Source organism: Lipophrys pholis (genome assembly GCF_963383615.2).
Source record: "Lipophrys pholis genome assembly, chromosome: 5".
NCBI lineage: Eukaryota > Metazoa > Chordata > Actinopteri > Blenniiformes > Blenniidae > Lipophrys > Lipophrys pholis.
The window spans coordinates 2,287,993-2,305,664 of NC_137628.1; the positions used below are offsets into that span (position 1 = coordinate 2,287,993).

The following is a 17,672-nucleotide window of genomic DNA, read 5'->3' on the forward strand; positions in this document are numbered from 1 at the left end:
CATTCAGCGCGGGTAGATCCATTTTCAAGTTGTTGTTAAATACGAGCCGACAAAATCTAGTCAATCGACGAGGGAAAGAAGGAGAATGAGGAAAATAGAGCTCAGCTTTTAACGTTTAGGCGGAGCCGCTTCCTCCGGCGTTTATCCGTGACGTCAGTCACACGTCAATGACGAAGCAGTCGCATGTAGAAAAATATCTGAATTGGTGCCACATATGATCGAGGACTGGGTCTGGTGTGAAAAAAATCGGAATTGGAGTTTTCACACGGCCACAAAACAGGTCTGAACCGTGTTGCGTTACCCTGCAGTGTGAAAAAGGCCTAACAGACCGTTTCCATCTTCACAGACGGTTCTGGGTCAGTCCTTTAAGAAAGAATAACATGAATGAATCCAGACAGTGTGAGGTTAATTCAGCCATAAAGATTTGCTTCACAGGACGGAGTGAACAATGAAAAGTTGAGTGAAAATCAGCCGACACTGATGGTACCGGTCTGATGCTTCACATCAGTGGATCGATCACCTGAAAGTCTCTGCCTCATTGGAACTAATGGAAAATCAGATACATCATATCTCACACACACACACACGCACACACACACACGCACGCACGCACGCACGCACGCACGCACACACGCACACACGCACACACACGTTAGTCAGATAAAAACGAGATTTACGGACAAAAATACTTGTTTCCTATTTAAATTTTTAAATTGTGTTTTTTGACTGAGGGGGTACGGAAAATGAATATTTGCTTTGAATCAACGCCAGAGTTCCCTCAGACTCAGGAGTCGTTATAAATCCCAATGAAATGTGGATCAACTGATCACTCTGTTTGGGGTTGCAAATTACAGTAGTACACTTCTGGCATCTTTCTCAAACTTGGCTGGGAGGAGGAAGAGGAGGAGGAGGAAGAAGAGTTTATGTGCCCCACAATGTGTGGGCAGCAGACTTGGTCAAATCTTTCTAAAAACCACTGAAACAAACATTAAGTACTACTGCTGCTTCGTACACTCACACGGGCAAACACGTTGGTTTTTAAAATTGTTATCAAGATTGTCGCAAATAGAAAAGTTCTGGGGAAATGCCCACACGTCCAATTCCTCCAACGAGAAACGAATTCTGCTCCGAGGCCTCTTTAGGCAGCATTTACAGTTAAAATGCTTTGTTTTTGTGTTTTTGTTTCAGAAAAGTTTTGTATTTACAACGTTTGTCCATTCAAATGGGAATGGTGTAGTTTGCATGTTGGGCCCCTAGTGGGCGCTGTTGTTTGTTGTTGTCATGAAACCACACACACACGCAGCAGAGAACAGTCCGCTCTAAATATTAACATGTAATACATGACTTTCTCGTGGACAGACGACCAAGTTGGATTTTTATTACGGTGACTGTCAAAATAAAACTACCAAGTCCCAGGAGCAAAACCTTCGCAGTGTTTTGGCGCTTCGTGATCGGGGACACTGGAAATGCAACTCGTCAAAAACACTCTAACTGTGGAAACGGGAAAACGCAACTATTTAAAGATGCTTGGGCTCCATCTTGGTGTGAATGGTGGAAACACTGGTCCTGGTCCTGGTCCTGGTCCTGCTCCTGCTCCTGCTCCTGCTCCTGCTCCTGGTCCTGCTCCTGCTCCTGCTCCTGCTCCTGCTCCTGCTCCTGCTCCTGCTTCTGGTCCTGGTCCTGGTCCTGCTCCTGGTCCTGCTCCTGCTCCTGCTCCTGCTCCTGCTCCTGGTCCTGGTCCTGCTCCTGCTCCTGCTCCTGCTCCTGGTCCTGGTCCTGCTCACCACAGCCGTAGTAACTAGTAGTTCTGCACATGCTCAGTAGCTGAACAACAAGAGCAATGTTTCCTCCAGAGTGTCATGACTCCCAGTCCATGTTCTCCTGGGACTTGGTACTTTTATTTTGACAGTCACTGTAATAACGGGCCTTAATGTGAGACTTTTGCTGATCACAAAGGTTGTGATGTGAAGAATACATCGACCCCTCCCCCTCCAGCAGCACGAAGCATACTGTATCTAGGCACAGCGTTGAAAAGTATTTAACCAATGAAATGAGCTCTTCTCTCTTCTCCTCTTCTAATCAATCGTCCTCCACTGCCACCAGCAGCGACGTGCGTCTCAAGACGTTTCTCCACCCAGTCCCAGTTTGAGCAGTGAGAGTCACGGTACCTTCACAAAGAGTGGAAGAGGAAGATTCTCTTTTTCTTCTCCACAAAGCCTGATTGCAGCGCTGACCTAAAAACACGACAGATCCAGTTTCTCCTCAAAGAAAAGTCTCTTTTCACGTTTTATTTCCTGTTCTGAAATCACCAGCTCTGTGATCAGCGTGTGACACGCACACACACACACACACACACACACACACACACACACACGCACACAAAGCCATGCACTGGTCTGATCAATTAAAAGGTCATTAGGTCACAAGGATTGTGTGTGTGTGTGTGTGTGTGTGTGTGTGTGTGTGTGTGTGTGTGTGTGTGTGTGTGTGTGTGTGTGTGTGTGTGTGTGTGTGTGTGTGTGTGTGTGTGTGTGTGTGTGTGTGTGTGTGTGTGTGTGTGTGTGTGTGTGTGTGTGTGTGTGTGTGTGTGTGTGCTTGCAGGAGATTCACGCCGTCCAGCAGAGTTTGATGTATTAAAATGTAGAATAACGATCCACCTCTCTTACTATTACTCTATTTCTTTCACCTTGCTGCCGTCATGCAGTTCCAGGTAATCCTAATTTCCGTGTATCCTAAGACCTTTATTGGATTCTTACTTTTCAGTTAACTTCATTGTGTCACACTTTTTTGATGGGTTTTTTCCGCGCTGTGACCTGGTGTAACTCCTCTGTAGTGCGACCCACCTCCGTCCTGTAAGACTTTTTAATCAGCCGGTATAATTAGAAAGCGCCAGTGTGGGTTGGCAGGGCCTTGAAGTCATTTATTAAAGAGTCTGGTTGAACAGAGCTGCAAACAAGATGAAGCAAAGAATTTTTTATTTTTTTTTTTATCTGATTTTTAAATGTACTGAATTGTAGTTTCTGCCGGATTGTACAGTCAGATGTCGGTGGCATTGAAACACAAGCGTAGTCAAATAGTTCACCCCTGCACCACCATCTGTACTGTATATGCACTTTTAGATGCACGTGTACAGTTCACATCTCATCCATCTACTGATGACGACCTCGCACATTTATGTACAGACTATCATTTTTATTTCTATCTTAAATTTTATACTGTATACATCACTAGTATTTTTGCACAGTTCAATGTATAGGTTTATAGTTCTATTGCTGAGTGTTTGCATGCAACTTTTAAATTAGTTTAGTTTTTATATTTTGTTTAGTTTATGTGGCGTTCAGTGTGGGCAGCAAAGTAAGGATTTCATTGTACAGAGAAACACGTTTCTTTACCGTGTATATGACAACAAACACTTTGAATTTGAACGTTAGCGTTAGTGTATAGCCGCCGTCCCTTTTAACCCTTTACCTCGGCGGTGTCAAACACATTTTAGTTCAGGTTCTACATTCAGTCCAGTTTCATCCTGAGTGGGCCGGACTGGTAAAACATAATACCATAATAACCTTTAAATTTCAACTTTAAAGTTTTTCTTTGTTGTGTTGCAGTGTACAAGATGTAAATGTTGATATTTTCACAAAATCAATTGTTTACTACCAAAAATGCCTCCAATCTCAACATGAAGCCAATTTTAATGAAGCCTTCTGGTGTAAAATACAGTACAATGTCCAGGAACTTCTACATCTGTTGAGTTCTGTGTGTTTTTACAAGCTCCCGCTGACATCGTGGCTTTGAGGCTAGTTCAGGCCCTAAAGTTGGCTCATATGTAACGACTAATTATGTCAAAATTCGCCAAATATTACCATGATTATGTAAAATCAATCAATGAATACGATGACGATACCATCCACTACTTTTGAATTGCATCCTGTACTGTCTTAATATTTGCCAAAGCCTGAATTTTGGGATGTAACTCCTTGTTCAACTCTACATGCTTGTTCTTTCATGCTTGTTCGAGCTCCATTCAATGAGTCAGTGATGATCAAGCGACTGAACAGACCACCGCTCCAGCAGATTATTCTCCTCTGACGGCCTAAAACACACAGGAAGCTCATTGGGATATTCTTGTTTGCACGTGGTGTCACACTGTTAACGAAATGATTTATTTTGTTCCAATGAGGCCACAGTTGTACCATATGAGTACATGAGTGTTAAAGTGGCTACGGCAGAAAATAAAGGTTTATGCATGTCAATACATGAAGTGAAAAACGCGTGCGTATAGGAGATTTATAAACCCGAAGCCGATTTCATTGAGAGGAATGTTAATTCTTCTATGGCAGTGGTGTCAAACATAAGGCCTGCGAGAGCCTCCAATCAGCCAAACCATCAAGCAAATGGTCAAAGTGAGAAAAAACTGATTATTTAACAAATGACCTGAGCTATAAGTGATGCTTCCATGAGAGCTCACTACCTGGTTGCTATCGAACTAGCCTCTAAGCCGTGCTGCCAAGGGGAGTTTATAAAAACTCCCAGAATGCAACAGCTACAGGAGAAGTGTTCTGGACATTTGACTGTATTTTGCAGCAGAAGGTTTCACAAGAGTTGGCTTTATGTTGCGGTTGGAGTCATTTCATTGTTTGGTTTTATGACAATACAGACATTTTCATCATATATACTCTGCACCACCACCACAAAGAAAAAGTTTAAAGTATAAATTTAAAGCTTATTTTTGCACTAATTTACCAGTCCGGCCACTGAGGATAAACCTGGACTGAAATGTGTTTGACACCATTGGTCGAAGTTGTATGAAGCAGCACAGGAAATGAATGGATGAGAGTAAACACTGTTAGTTTGACTGAAATGTCTCACGTGTGGTCACTTTAAACTCATCTGAGATGTTTCTTCTTCAGGTTTCCACCCTCATCCTGTCATTATTCTCTTAAAACGTCAGTGTATTGCTCACATTTCCCTTTCTCATCTTCCCATTCTTTGCAACCTCATGCATTTTCTCTCTCTCTCTCTCTCTCTCTCTCTCTCTCTCTCTCTCTCTCTGTCTCTCTCTCTCCTCTGTGTGGTACGCCTGTTAGTTGTTGGTAGAGTGAAGCGGCTGCATTATCTGGATACATTATTGATGCACGCAGCACTCTGACTGGCACACACACACACGCACACACGCACACACACACACACACGTGTGTGTGTGTGTATTTCCTCTCGCCCGAGAGAGCCCAGCTGATTGTGTTTCTGTACGTTAAGGCGAAGCAGCCGCAGTGTTTCTGAAGCGAAGCCCGGTTGGTTCAGCTCGTGTGCCTCGCACTGTCATACGGTCGTACTCGGGATGAGCCGAGACAAAAGCTGGAGGAGACAATCAGTCTAAAAATATCCTCAGATATCAGAGAGAAAGCGGAGGGAAAATCATGAAAGAGAGAAGTACAGAGTGTTGGAGTGGCGGGGAAGTGAGGGACAGAAGAGTTCCCAGCATCTCTTCTCCCAGGGCTTTGTGAGGCCTCATTAAATATGGATGGTGTTTGGAGCAGAGCGGGGGTAAGTGGGACTCCACAAACAGCACAGAAGCAAAGGCCGGCCCATCCTGCTGTCTTCTCCTCCGTCCTCCTCTCCCTCCTTTCCGTCATCCTCCAGCTCTCCCTCGACCTTTCTCCCTGCCGTCCGTCAAACCCTCACATGGGAAACCCTGTCTCTTCTTTCACTTCCCAGCCCGTCTGTTTTCTCTCTCCCGGTTCTGACTTCATGTGGCTGAAGACAAACGCTCCATCTCTCTCTCCCCGCTCTTCCCCCATTCAAATCATATCTAATGCATTAGAAGTGAAATACTAATAAACTCAGACAATACACCCAGCCTAAGTACATGACGGCCTCTCCCAACTCTCAGTCCCGATGTTGTGTGTGTCCTCAGGAGATGAAGACGTGTCGCTCTGCTCCTCTTCGGCGAGATGATGGACGAGCGGCCGGCGGAGCGGGACTGTAACTGGCGCCTTCATGGAGCCGTGATCCGCAGGGCGGAGAGCAGGTGTGTGTGTGTGTGTGTGTGTGTGTGTGTGTGTGTGTGTGTGTGTGTGTGTGTGTGTGTGTGTGTGTGTGTGTGTGTGTGTGTGTGTGTGTGTGTGTGTGTGTGTGTGTGTGTGTGTGTGTGTGTGTGTGTGTGTGTGTCCGGCACGCTAAATGCTCATATCAAACACAGTTCATCTGTAGGAAGAGACGAGGCGGTGTGACAGGATTATTGAGTGAGATGAAGAGAGAGCGAGACAGAGAAACTGTGTGTGTGTGTGTGTGTGTGTGTGTGTGTGTGTGTGTGTGTGTGTGTGTGTGTGTGTGTGTGTGTGTGTGTGTGTGTGTGTGTGTGTGTGTGTGTGTGTGTGTGTGTGTGTGTGTGTGTGTGTGTGTGTGTGTGTGTGTGTGTCTTAAAGTTGTATCCAGACAGTTACCCTAAACAGACAAACAGACCTGTAAGGTTGAGATGGAGCTCAGTCTAATCTGGCTCAGCAGAGTGACGCACAAACTCCCCGTTACAGCCTGCAGACACACAACTTAATCCCATTTTCCTACTCTGTGTGTGTGTGTGTGTGTGTGTGTGTGTGTGTGTGTGTGTGTGTGTGTGTGTGTGTGTGTGTGTGTGTGTGTGTGTGTGTGTGTGTGTGTGTGTGTGTGTGTGTGTGTGTGTGTGTGTGTTATTCACTCGTTACTCCTCCAGAATGTGTTTGTGCCTTAAGAAGCAACATCAGAGACACAAACAAGCCGTTCGACTGGATTATTGTTCCAAGAGTTCATATCGCAGTGTTTCATGTTGACCACAAGTTTTGGACAAAGTACTTGACAATCTTTACTTAAACCAGAGATATGAAACTAATTTTACTTGAGGGGTCACATTTGGAGGCCGGACCAGTAAAATCATCCAAAAAATAACGTTTAGGTAATGACGATTCTAAATAATTGTATTATTAAAATGTCTTTCACTAACTTTAGCAAGGTGACAAACTTTGCAGATGTTATGACATGAAAATTACAGTGGAAAGTTGAAAAACACGAAATATTTGAGGTCAGTTGGAAATACCGTATTTTCCAGACAAAAATTAGCATCAAAAAAGTTGCATCAGTGAAAAGATGTGTCTTGAAGAGCAAAAAACATTTAAATAAACAACAATTTATTATTCAATGTCCAGATGTGCGTGTTGATAATCCAGGTCCAGCCTCACTTTTCCAGAACTTTCTGTGAATTTGTTCCTCAACTTTCAGTCCACGATTAGCCTCTGAAGTTTTGCTGTAGCAGCATTGTATCGTCATACAGTGACCTCTAGTGGTCACAGATGATATGTACCTCTATATTTTGATATAGCTCAGTTGCTTCTGAATAGAACTCACATGGCCGGCCAAACTACTGAAAACAGTTGTGAGGAATTGTCGGGGAAATACAGTAAAATGCTGTATTCATTTCTGTAGCTGTTGTAAAGCAACTACCGTATTTCCTAAACTATAAGTTCTATCTGTCAAAAAAGCATCATAAAGCGGTAAAAACACATATGAATCTAATTTAATATTCAATGTCCAGATGTGCATATTGATAATCCAGGTCCAGCAGCTGCTGTTCCAGAACTTTCTGTGAATTTGTTTCTTGGCTTTTTGCTCAAGATTAGCCTTCTTTGCTTTATTCGTCACATTAAAAGTATCTATATTCTATATTTGTTTTTATTCACTCTCCATATGGTGACACTTCGTGGTCCCACATGGTATGTAGGAGTATGTTTCGATATTTAAATCACTTTTTTAATATAAGTGGCATGACAAGGCGCACAACTGAACATGCAGGTGTCATAGTCCAGAAAATACGGTAGTTGTAAAAATGTGAAATACTTCACTATTTCTCTGTAAACGTGCTACTAAGTTGTTATGATTGTTTATTTGTGTAACATGAACTGAATTGAATTGAACTGAAAGTCCAAAGAGCATCTGCCAGGCAGCTGCACCTTAACTTGTTTAAAGTGCTGCTCTGCTTCGACGTGTTCAGGGGAAACAATGATGATCAGAGTCCAAGGAGCAGTTTTGTATTCGAGTATGGCAATCCATTTATTGATATCCACAAGTCGATGCCTATCGTCAACTACTCAGCCCACTACTGAGTTCCTATAACATTAAACTTTTCCTCCGTCACTCACCCCGACTTGTCTCCCTGACACGGTCTGAAAACTGATTGCTCTCCTGGTCCTGCACATCTGGCATCAATTACCCGGAGGCTTTAGAACCTCCACCTTGCCCCAGCTCCCCCTAGTGGGCAAATATCAAACCTGCACAGATGACCAGTAAACAGGGGGAGCACACACAGACAACAGAAATAAACAATAATCCTATAAAATAGCTCCGACACCGGTTGTCATTTTTATGTCATTTTATGGGGTGTTGTCAGCAGGTGCTGAAAGTAAAAAGTTACTTGTAATCTAACTTAGTTACTTTTAAAAACAAGTAATCAGTGAAGTAAGTAAGTTACTTTTTAAAGGAGTAACACATACTCAGTAATCTGCTTACTTTTTTAAGGTAACTGTGGCAACACTGCTCACAGGCCAACTCGTTCTAATTTCAAGTAACACAAAAGAAAAGGAACCAACAGAACGTCATCATTTTAACATTGCAAGGTGACGTTGGGGAAGGTCTGCGCTCTACCGAGCGCCTGTTCTCGTCTCTGCTTGTTATGCAGGCCAATCTGTTGATGCTTGATATTTATCACAGTTTAGGGGCATTTAGTTCAGTCTGAGGGGTCAGTATTACAGGTCCCATCAAAGCAATGTTTGAAGATGCATTATAATACACTAAAAAACACCCGTCCAGCTTCCATGCTGCTTCGTCCAGCTCAGGTTTGACTCAAATAGCGATAAATGAAGGCCGACTGCATCCTGCACAGTCCCCAGTCCGTCACGGCAAACAGAAAGTCACACACACACTTACATCTAAAGGACATTTAGTCACCAGGTTCACTCACATCCATGTTTTTTGGCCAATGTGTGGCAACTGGAGTACTTTTACGTGCACAAGAAGAACTCTAGACAGAAAGACCCACAACTCCCACCTGGACTTGAACTCACCACGACACTACTGCACAGCGCCAACGTTCTTTTCACGTTGTCACAATATCCTGATTTACTAAGCTCCTGCAGGAATGTGCTGAATTGCACTCTCACACAAAGGGATTGTGCAGTTTTCAGGAGATCCAGTAATAATAACATGGAAACAGAAATACTGAATGTAGTTTTTTGCACGTTTCAGACCCTGTTTACATAAGAACGACCTGGACGTGTGGGTGGAGAGATGGTGGTGCATATCTGTGCTTTGTAGGAAATAAATCTGAATTTGCCAAAATAGGAGATCGTCACAGTTAACTTATAATAACATGATTTGGACATTTGGACATAAGTGAGTATCAAAAGGAACTATATCAGCAATATGTATATATTTTGGGGTTTGTTTACTATAAAGTCTGCATGTATAGATATGTATGAATCCGAACACATGAAAATCCCTTGTGGGGTTCCTCAGGGCTCTGTCTGTGGGCCTCTTTCATTTAACATCTATATGCTCCCTCTGGCTCAGATCATGAACATTACAGCATGCAGATGACACACAGCTCTATATATCATTGTTAGTGAATGACCTCAATCACCTTACACCTGCTGAGCAAGTCAGGAATGAAATAAGCGAGTGAATGTGTCAGAACTTCTCGCAACTTAACCCAGAAATGACGTAGGTCATTGTTTTTGGCCCCAAAGAGGGTCAGTGCTCATCTTGACTCCACGTCACTCCAGGCCACAAATCAAGTAAAAGTCGTGAGGAACTAGATGATAAAACATCTCCCATCAGTATCTCTGCTGAAGCCAGACTGCTTTTCCTTTTCAAACATATTAAAAACCCAATCATAGACAATGCAAACATTTAAGCCACATTTTGTGTTGTAATAATCAATTAGCAGAAACTCCTTGTTTATGAAAGCGTTCGCCCTAACTCTGCAGCCTCGGTGGTTTTCTCTTCATAAAGTTCAGCTCATATGACTTGTGTGATGCAGGCTTCAGTTCACTGCAGGTATAAGTTGCATTTATGTGAGTTTTCATTCACGGGAGTATTAGAAAAACACGGCCGGGGGGGGGGGCAGGAGGTAAGAGGAGGAGGCTCTGAACTGCCGTCGACTCCTCTTCGCTCCACAATACGTTACTGAGAAGTGTGTTAGGAGAGACGACGGACGAGAGACAGAACAGATGACAAGAGTAAATGAATAAATGTGCAGGAGAGAGCGTGAGTGTGCAGGAGGGGGTAAGTGCTGCAGCAGCCCCATTAGTGTGTGTGTGTAGTGTGTGTGTGTGTGTGTGTGCGTGCGTGCGTTTCCCTGCAGCATCCAGGACCACAGTTCAGGCTCTTTGGTTTCCTGCAGCGGTTCTTGTTCTCCAACAGTCACATCTAATCTGAAAGAAAGCAGATTATATTCTAGAAATATCCCTGTGTCGTATCGATTCTGTGTGTAATACTGTAAACGTGGCGCTGCCTTCAGGGGAGTCCTGGTTTCAGTTTTTGGGTCTTCGGAGTGGGTTTGCATGATCTCCCTGTGCGTAGAATTCAAACGTGTTTCCTGTGACGGGCCGGTGACCTGATCAGAGTGTAATCTGCTTTCTCTCGTAGTTACTTATACGACTGGATTTGAGTATTTTGTTGAGTACTTGCAGGAATATTTCTTCAAGTATGTCATTTTTACTCACACTTGATTTCAATGTAGACTAGTAGTTCAACACTGTAGTGTAGTGATTAGTACTTTAACCTTAACTTTAATTGATGGATTTTTGTTTAGATCATTTTTGCACGTTAATCCCGGGTTAACCTGTAGATTTTCTCCGGTTTTCTCTTGAAGTCCAGAAGCTTTTGAAGTAAGAAAGAAAAAGAAACTAGAAACTGGATAGATGGAAGTAACTGAGTACTTTTGTAATGGAGTTAAATCTTCAAACCTTTTGATCTGGACGTTTGACAGAGAAGATGTCTGCTTTAAATTAGGATCAGGAAAACTTTGCCAAGTCGTATCTAAAAGAAAATTACAGGGCAAAGGACAGTTTTTGAGTGTGTGGTGCAAAAATACAGAATAAACCGTTAAAAATCAGAAAATGCAAAAATCAAAAAGAAGGAATCTACATTTGTTTACTATGATGAAATGCTTGTTGTTGTTATTGTACAATAAACCTTCTAGATAGAAAGAAATCTAATTGCTTGTATTGTCTTTTCTAATTGACATGTTCGCAATGAATACATAAATATGCCTCCATCTTCTACGTTCACACAAAACTGTGATCCGGTTCTTTCTACACACAAAATAATGTAATAGAAATAGAAGAAGAAGGGATGTTCTGGTGAATGATTCGATAGAGACATTCCCGATTACTGTGCCAGCAACACGCAGGTCAGTAGGTTTTGTGCCAAAACCTGCAGCATTAGTCTGATTACTGTTTGTTTGTGGTGATATTCCTCAACTTTTACCTCAAGTAAGCAGTTGTAGCTTTGTGAAAACTGTCATTTCATGTACTTAATGTCCTTTGTTCTTTGTACCTGAAACAAGCCTCCCCTGTTCCTGTTTCTGTTTCTGTTTCTGTTCCTGTTCCTGTTCCTGTTCCTGTTTCTGTTCCTGTTCCTGTTCCTGTTCCTGTTCCTGTTTCTGTTTCTGTTCCTGTTCCTGTAATTAAATTGTTATAGATCATCTGTTGCTACTCCTGGCAAAACAACAAAGACGGGAATCTTTCCAAATGTCGGCTGTAGAGAGAGTTATAGCCTCATGATGGTGTGACGGGTTTTATATTTTCTGCAAGGTTTTTTATCAAATTGGCATTTTTTTGTCTTGTTTCTGCCACACTGGGAAGGTTGTGGGTTTCTAGCGCCACATTATGTAATAATGGTGCACTATGTAATGGTGTAACACATTTTCACCTCATCTTGTAATAATCTGCAGCATTTATTGATAAAATGGGACGTTTGTGTGTGTGTGTGTGTGTGCGTGCATGCGTGCGTGCGTGCGTGCGTGTATTTCAAACACGACCTCTATCAGACTGACGTGTGAACGTGATCAGACCCGACGGTTTGGGGCCCCAGAGCACAGAAAACGCTGTTGTCAGAAGTAAATATGGACGCCACACCGGTCAGCACCAGGGTTGCCAGATGTGACTCACTGTTTCCAGCCAAAACATCATAAAACCCACACACCTCAATAAAAAGCAGCCTGTGTAGAAATCATGTTAAAACTGTAAAACTATAATGTATCTAATAAAGAACACGCCATAAACACACAAATGCACAAAATAAACAGAGTTAAAAGGTAAGAGTGTTTGGCTCCCCAATTGTGGGATACCGCCATATCTGGTCAGCGTGTAGAGTCACTTTCATGTGGTCGTTCAATACGAGCCGACTTAATCTAGACAACATGACGAGGTGAGGACGTTGAACCATTGGACGGGATTAAGAGCGAGTACATTAGAGGGTCGGATCATGGCTGAAGGTTTAGTTTGAATTAAAGGGAAACCAGGTGGAGAGGGTTTGGTCTTGTATGGAGAGAGAAGATGTTTCCAGGTAAGGCGCGAGCAGGAAGGTCAGTCAGAAGGTTCATGAAGCTGTGAGAGGACAAGCAGGTGATTGAGGAATCGGGAAACGAGAGACAGACCGGATGGGAAGATGATCCGCTGGGGAAACTCCTGATGGGAAAATGCCCAAAGAAGAAGAAGACGGTCTGAGAAGTGATCCTGTTGGCGGGTGATGCTTCAATAGGGTCCTTTTCTCTGCAGTTACACTTTTACAGGTGAGCTGCACAACTCCTAAATCTCCTAAATCTCCTCTGCACATTATAATACGACGTCTTCAGAGGAAAACGAGGCTGGAGATCACAGTTTCAAATGAGCATAAAGCATTAATAGAGTCAGCATGGACACTCTGGGAGTGTTTCTGTGATGCAACGTGACACCGTGTGGTGGATGTGAGAGAGAAACTGTCTAAAGTTGCCAGCAGGTTCTAATGTTATACCTTAGTAAGAAATCAGCTGGCGTCTGCTGCGCTACAGAATGTGGAGTTGCAACGCGTCTCGACGCGAGTGGATTCGATGAGACTCGTAGTTAATGGAAGCCACTCAGGAAGGGAGACACAGGATGAGAGAGGATCGGGGTGTCAGGATGGTAAAGATGTTGATTAAGTCGTACAGGAAGTGGATTTCCTGAGCTTTTCTTTATGCTTGTGTTTGTTTCCGTTTGACCCATGAGATCGTCGTGCTGCTAAGCTAGTTTGATTATAGGAACCGTAACAAGTCAAAGTGCTCTGATGGTTTGTGTTTCTGCAACCTGAGAAGTGAGAATGGAGGGGGGACGCCAACAGGAAGGTGGAGGGGGGGGGGCATCCACAGACAGATGGATAATGTGCTTATGACTCCAGATCCCACCGGACACTCTGTTGTCTGGCCGTGTCACCACTTTCATCACTAAGCCTTCCTCCTCCTCTTCCTCCTCCTCTCACCTTAGTTTCACACTTGTTTCTCCTTCAGTTTTCTCCTCCTCTTCCTCTCCTCCCGTCTCTAATGGATGATGCTCATCAGCAGCTGGATATTCCTTCCTGCTGCTGCTGTTTTCATTCACTTCCTCGTTTCACCGTCGGCCTGTAACCGGACTCTGAAACGTCTCACTGTACGTCTCAGGCAGCAGCTTCTCCTGAAGATTGCTGCGGTACTTCAGGGTTTTACTTGCAGAATAACTTTATTGGTCCTGTTGGATGAATTGTTGCTCTGCGCAACAATTGGGGGGGGGGGGGTCCGGGGGCATCGGGGAATCACAGAAAGATCACCAGGCTGGAAATGGAAGCAGAGATATTGTTGTTGAGCATTTAGAGTGCTGAACTCTACACAGACACATCAGAGTGACTCTCATCACCTGTCCACTCCAGAGGGGAGGAAGCTGGACGACTCGCACAAAACCCAGCTGTGGGAGAAAAGGCAAACGCTGGACCTGGAATCGAACCGGAGGTTCTCTCCCTGTGCGGCGAGAGCATTAACCACTGCACCACTATGGAACAAAAACCAGATGTGAAGAGTACTGAAGAAGAGTACTTCTAATTGTATTCAGATGCTCTCACATTGTATGTAATGTAATCAACCAGTCTCAAAAGAAGACTACCCTTCTAATAAGTTACACAAAGTATTAGTTACTTTTTAATCACATTACGTCCCCGTTGACGCGACTTTTCAAATGAAAACTCATCGTTTTTGCATTTTCGTTTCAGAAAAGTGTCGGGTTTACACAGAAACTTTCTGAAGACAATGTCGGCAGAAACACTGAAAATGATGCAGTTTCATGTTGGGCCACTAGTGGGTGTTGCTTGTTTTTGTGACGAAACCACACACACATACATGTGCAGAAGGACAATTCACCGTGGATGTAGCACGCATGCGTACTAGCAGCGTTTCCGCCGTCTACACGGACACGGATCCCCAACGTTTTCAGAAAGTTGCTTTTCCCCTCGTTTCCACGGAGACGGGAGTCGGAGCGTTTTCAAAAGGTTCCATTTACAGTGACTCGGCTTTCGGGTAAACTGAGCCTTGATTTCATTGTTAGTTGCTGTTATTAAATTCCATTTACCTGAATCAATACAAGTTATCTCTGTTTAGGCAAGTTACACCTTGATTATTTAATGATTATGTAAAGCAGGAATTTAAAATAAGAAAATACTTTTTTTAATCGACAAAATGCTCATTAAAATGTAGTGCTGGACTCAAATATCCAAAGACTCAGCGGTATGCGGAGATATCCACATATTAATTTTGAGACATTCTCACCGTGTGACATCAATAGAGTTTAATTCACATCGACATTCTTTTATCATCTATTTCATTTGAGCTTGGATGTTTTCTTTATTTTTATTTTTGCACCTTTATTTATTCCTCGTTTGTCCTGTTTTTGTTTCTATTCATTGCGTCATCCCTCCATGTCGTTTTAGATGCTAAAACAAGACTCGTTCGTGCTCGTGTTCACTCGATCATTCATTGTGTTTTGCCTTTCTCTAAGGTGACGCTACATGAATATTCACTGTGAGAGTATCCGTTTCAGTCGCAGTCTGTGATGATGTGAGGCAGTGTTCGGTGTCAGCTAATGAGTCTTGGTCATCTGGGAGGGTGTTATTTGTGTGAAAGCGGGTGGGGGGGGGGGGGGGGTGCTCTTAAGAACCATCAACCAGGTCATTAAAATGAATACAAATGGGATTTTTGTGTCTGTTTATAACAAAAACATTCATTCAGCGGCCCTCACTCCAATGTCGGGTTCCTAATTTGGCCTTCAGCTATCAGAACTTTGAGAACCCCTGGTATAAGAAGTATCCAAATACAGGTTTTGCATGAATTACTGTTTGTTTTCACCGTAGAGTGATGAGAAAGAGCTCTAATGAGCACAAAGTGATGTGAGGTAACATGGAGTTGGACATGTTGGTGGAGAAAGAGCAAATATATCTAAAAAAAATCTAAAACAAACTATATTCTGTACTCTAGTCATTTCTAAAATATAGTAGAGCGTTCTGTAAAAAGTTTTTTTAGTCGCACTCTAAAATGTAATTTACTGGTCAATTATCCCTGACTCACACTTGTGTGTCTGTACTATATGTGTAACGTAAAACTTAAGAAACGTGTCGTGACCTCACTGCTTCATTCAGACTCGTGCATCAGTGCCAGAAACACCAGAGGTGACCCGTGTCCATTACGCCTCCCTCGCCAGCCGCCGCAACCCGTCTGCACAACACGGGAACGACGAGGGAGCCATTCCAGCAAAAAACTCCGTCATTAGTGGAAATGGTGAACTATTGATATTGATGTTTATCGAGGCTTGAAGGCAACATGAGAGCGACCGGGCTCTTTAGTCGCGCTAAAAGCCGATTATGGTGCACGGCGGCTCGAGTGACATCATCGCTGGCCTCAATGGACAGGAAACCTTAATGTGTGTTCGAGCTGCGCCGAAGACTTCAAAATACTGGGGGTGTGAAACATGAGGCCCGCGGGCCAAGACCGGCCCGCAAGAGGCTCCAATCCGACCGACAAACCAAATAGTAAGGATTTCAAAGAAAAACAACGATTGTTAAAACAAATAAGAATAAATCTTCTGAGTAGCGACACGACATAACACTGAGACCCGAGCTGAGATCTCGTGACGCTGCCATGAAAGGAGCAAACTGGTTGCTGTCAAACTCGCCTGAAAGCCGTGAAGTCGGGGGGAGTTTGTACAGTTACAGGAAGTTTTCTGGACATTTTACTTTATTTTACACCAGAAGTTTTCATTAAGATTGGATTTATGTTGAGATAGGAGTCATTTTCAGTTGTAGTTGTTTGTTAAAATATCGACTTTCACCACATATTCTGCATCGCAACTAAGAAAACCTTTAAAGGTTGTTATGGCACTATTTTACCTGTCCGACCCACTCAAGATGGACCTGGACTGCATGTGGCCGCTGTGGTCCATGTTTGCAGATTTTCTTTGTTCACATCTGAAGGAGTCGGTTTTGACGGACCTCGCATTAAAGATTCTGTTTGAAATGACACATAACTTTTTATTGCTTTTGTAACGTTCTTATTTATTCATCCATTCATCCAGACGTTTAGAGGGAAACCCTCCCAAGCACAGGAACAACATGCAAACCATACACAGAAAGACCTGGAAGCTCAATGATGGTGTGCTGCTACTAACACTGTGAGGCATGAATTCATTCTTTAAAATGAAAGTTCTTTTTTTTTCATGTTACTCTGATATTTCATCTGTACAGTGGAGCAGTAGTCTTGGTCACGGGATGAGATACTGGCCTGGTCTTTCTGTGTGGTTTGCGTGTTCTCCCTATGGGGTTGATGGTAGTCGTGAAAAGGAAAATCACAAATAAACCCGATGAGGGAAACACAAAAAAGTTGTCTGAATCTGAACTCTGAATTTCTCTGTCCACCAAACAAAACTTGTTTCATAATGAACCAACATGAGAGTAATTGACTTGAAGGAAAAACGCTTTAAAAAAAAAATAAGCTTAAATTAGTCCACATATTTTCTGAAGGTTTTACTTCTAACCCAGTAAAAACAGAGACGTTGCGTGTTCAGGCAGGATCACATCGTCTCTGGGTAAATGATGCCATATTAGCCTTAATGTGGCTAATAGCGCTAGCTTTAGCACAGGTTACTATCCAAACGGTTGTGAATCGCTCCAGTGGAGTGATTATGCGCTAGTTTGCTTTCAGACATACTCAGGTGTTTTCATTTATTAGATTCTCCTCAGGTCGGCGTCTGTCTGCTGCTGTCCGACGGTCCTGTAGCTCCCACTAGTGGCAGGTGGCTGCATGACAGTTAAGCTGATCTACTTATTTAAAAAGCTATTGCAGTTAGTACCATGTTGCACCACTAGATGTCTCTGTATGACCACACAAAGCTGCTACAGTACAACAGAAAAACCTCAATTAACGCTGTAATTGACTGAAAGAGCAAGAAAAATGTTGAGAAAAAAGAAAGTAAACGGAAGAATTTAACTTACAAATACAAAATGGAAATACTTTAGCGTGTGTGAGAAACCTGGAGTCGGGAGAAAATAAACTGTGACCGTGATGAAGAAAGCTAATTAATGGTTAAAAGCTGAGGAACAAATTCACGGAAGGTTCT

At 43.1% G+C, this 17,672-nt stretch overlaps 1 protein-coding gene across 1 annotated transcript in view; it reads left to right on the forward strand.

The window, feature by feature from the left end:
* Positions 1–17,672, forward strand: part of frmpd1a (FERM and PDZ domain containing 1a) — a gene marked incomplete at its 3' end in the record, with an annotated part of 57,856 nt that overhangs the window by 9,093 nt on the left and 31,091 nt on the right. Inside the window, exon 2 of the mRNA XM_080463563.1 lies at positions 5,912–6,025. The remainder of the gene's footprint in view (positions 1–5,911; positions 6,026–17,672) is intronic.